The following is a 3,346-nucleotide window of genomic DNA, read 5'->3' as shown; positions in this document are numbered from 1 at the left end:
ACAGGGGACCTAGAATAAGACCAGAAACCGCCCCCCCCCCCATGATATTTGCCAGTCCGGGCAATGTCAACCGCAAGAGAAAACCAGTGATGGTAAGTTTTACAAATAATCGGTAGGACCTGTTTTAAAGCTTTTTATAACATTTAGTTTTACTTTGCTGTACAAAAGTTATGGACTATTTGTCCAGAAAAAAAGACAACAACCACAAAACATACAGTTAGCTGTTTTCTTGTCAATATTTCATTATTATATACATGTAGAAAGCAAACATCAAATGCAGTAGCATTTACAGCCAGAATTAAAATATTTAACAAGACATGTAACTGATTTATTTAAATAGTGGCATCTTTTATTTATTTCAGGAAAGTGTGGTCATTGAAGAGAGTCCTTGAAGTTGTTCAGCATGTTGTGTTGTTGGATTCTTGGAAGGATGTACCTATGGTGTTAGCTTCAGTCCTGTAATATAACACCAGTTGTTTCATATTTAATATCAGATTAATACATTGTTGTGTTGAAAACATTACTTAAACTTTGACATTTCTTTGGTGCTTATACATGATATTGTAGGTGTACATCTCTTTATTGCAATGGCAAATATATTTTAAAATATTTGCATAAGCAGAAGTTATTTTTCTCTATTAAAGCTGCACTTTCACAGATTGATCGCTTTGACAACTTACAAAAGATCTGATTGCATTTATCATATTTTGGCTCAAAGAGGTTTGCTTTGTGGTTATATATAAGGACTTGATTGAAAGAATGACAAAATTAGCCCCATTCTCAAACAGAAAAGTGTCAAAACAGAAATCTGTGAGAGTGCAACTTTAAGAATGGGATAAACTTTCATTAAAGATAATAGATTTACGTAATTGGCACCAAATATAAGAATAACATCGAAATCATGTACATGTTTGACTTGTTCATTATTCATAATAAGAGACTACAGTGAGTCTTTACAGCACATGCTTGGCAGAATCAAGTGAACTCAATAATTGATTTAAATGATTTATATGAAAATAAGAAATCTATGAAATTGTGTCGAAATGACTGCTACAATAGCCATTGTTTACATGAAATAAATTGATTTATACAGCAAATAAAACCTTAACGATTCAGACCGTTCTGTTCTTGTTTTTTTGGGGTGGTTCAGATATAAATCTGATTTTTGGAGGAGGTCTTGCTGATGTGAGCCGGTCCCGGTGTAAGCTTGTCAAATACACCAAACAGTACAGTAGCTGCTTGAGGGTCAGGGTTTACTTGACTGGGTTTCCCGTCGACAAAGTGCTGATATGAAAATAAGAAATCTATGAAATTGTGTCGAAATGACAGCTACAATAGCCATTGTTTATATAGTAACCATACGAGTAGATGAGATTCGGAAGCATGCGCCGGTTCGGACAAAAATTTAGTTTTACAATATTTCCTAATTTACTTTGAAGGCAAAGCAGTTTATTAGCTTATATTAAGGTATCAACTAAAAAAGCTCTATCTTGAATGAAATCAATCGTGTCCATGTTGAACCTGATCTTAAATGGCCATTTCTGCCGATTTGACAACACAAGCGAAAGCATAAATGTACGATGTTTAAAGTTTAAAAATAGTAACACTAATTTAGGTCACGGACAACTTCAGTATTAAAAAAATTTAAAGCGGATTGATTTGCCCCCCCCCCCCTTATAAGCAACTAATTAGTTATTTCAGAAACATACTTTTTTACAGACGTATAGATGTTTCGCCTTTGAACGATCTTTCAAAATTTCGAAGTTCAACTGTTGGTGATGTCTTCCACAGAGTCTGATCCAGCGATTGCATTTTTCTCGCTTGTTTCGGAAACGGAACGAATTCCACGCCGGTCTGGCTACCTTGTATCCGAATTACAAGTGTCATTACAACACCTTTTTACCATAATATTTAAAAAGGCGAGGAAATGTCAATGCATGTATATGACGGACTCTGGTCAGTTTGACGGACAAAATGGCGGATAACAACACGGCTTATCAGCGCTGTATTCTGATTGGCTGATAGGACCTGTCAATCAAATCCTGTCGTAAGGTCAATTATAGTGCCAGAAAGCATCTTGTACAAAAACTTTCTGATAACAATGTTCCGCCAACCAGATAATGAAGATCATTAGTCACAGAAATATCCAGTCAGTCAACAAATACAGACACATTAGTGACAAAAACCACAAGAACATTTCAAACATTTCCATCTTGACCAACACAAGCAATATGCAATCAATGCCATTTGCTTGCCAGTTTAATCAGCTGTCGGTTACCGAAAACACAAATACGAATTCCGCAGCACATCCCATGGCGGCTAGAACATCATGTTCTCTGGAAACCAGACGCTCGCTTACTAACGAATTTCATAAACTCGTTTAATAAAATCTTGTATTAAATGACAGCTCGTGTCAGATCCTATATATGTGTTATAATAATAATAAAGTCATAAAACTATCAAAAAGCAGTTTTCTATATGGCACACTATTATAATTATACTGTAGAGTTAGAATTTCAAATCGGAAATAAAAAACAATCGCAAAAGATGCAACTAAAGCGGCTCGTGAAATAAGCCATAATATGTAAGTGCAAACGATTCAAGAGGTATAACTCCATAGTTTTGATTTATGTTGAACTTATGTGTTATTTTATTATGCCTATGCATATTGTCATCTAACTCTTTATTTTGTAAAAGATGCAATTAAAAGCAATATTAAAATTTGAAGTGATTAAATATAGTATAAACTATTTTAATCAAAGTTTGTCGTTGTGATCATGTTGTGATCATGTTTTTGTTTAAATGAAATGTTGTACCATATTATTTAGAATACGGTAGGCACAAAAAGTGTACATAAATGCAATATGAACGGACAGATCAAATCCAGAAACAAGCGTATTTCAAGGACCATATTATAGAGTTCTGCACAGCTGTACCTATTCCTGACTAGGAGAATCAAAGACGTTGGAACTGGTTCCTTATTCAAAATATAGCATTAACAATGTGGATGGACTCACTTCAATCTTATTTTTGTTTTGTTTTCTAACACCAAGGTCGGCTTTTTATGGAATATCAATATGAACGAAAATGCCCTGAGTGTCCTCAGGTAAAGTCACAGGTGCATAATTACACAGTCAGTGCACGTGCCAAGAAACAAGCCCACGTCTATGTTTAGCTGGGAATCGAACCCAGTGCCGAGTTCCTTTTTGCGAGAAGGAATGTTATATATGAGCCGTACACTACGAGATCACTAGAGGATTAAGGCGGCATCCAACCCCAACCTAAAAGCGTCCAATATGTAAACTTTGAATGCCAATATGATTAAAAGAAGTATGCATTAATAACA

General features: G+C 35.0%; 1 long non-coding RNA gene across 1 annotated transcript; it reads right to left on the bottom strand.

Moving 5' to 3' along the window:
- Positions 1-375: 375 nt before the first annotated feature.
- On the bottom strand, positions 376-1,974 carry LOC128238231 (uncharacterized). Its single transcript, XR_008261654.1, has 3 exons — positions 1,710-1,974; positions 1,119-1,284; positions 376-456 (listed from the first exon to the last, which is right to left on the bottom strand). It is a non-coding gene; the product is annotated as an uncharacterized LOC128238231 (long non-coding RNA).
- Positions 1,975-3,346: the final 1,372 nt, after the last annotated feature.

Source organism: Mya arenaria, chromosome 6, assembly GCF_026914265.1.
Source record: "Mya arenaria isolate MELC-2E11 chromosome 6, ASM2691426v1".
Taxonomy (NCBI): Eukaryota; Metazoa; Mollusca; class Bivalvia; order Myida; family Myidae; genus Mya; species Mya arenaria.
The sequence above is the reverse complement of the archived record's forward strand: the minus strand, read 5'-3'. Positions and strand labels throughout refer to the sequence as shown.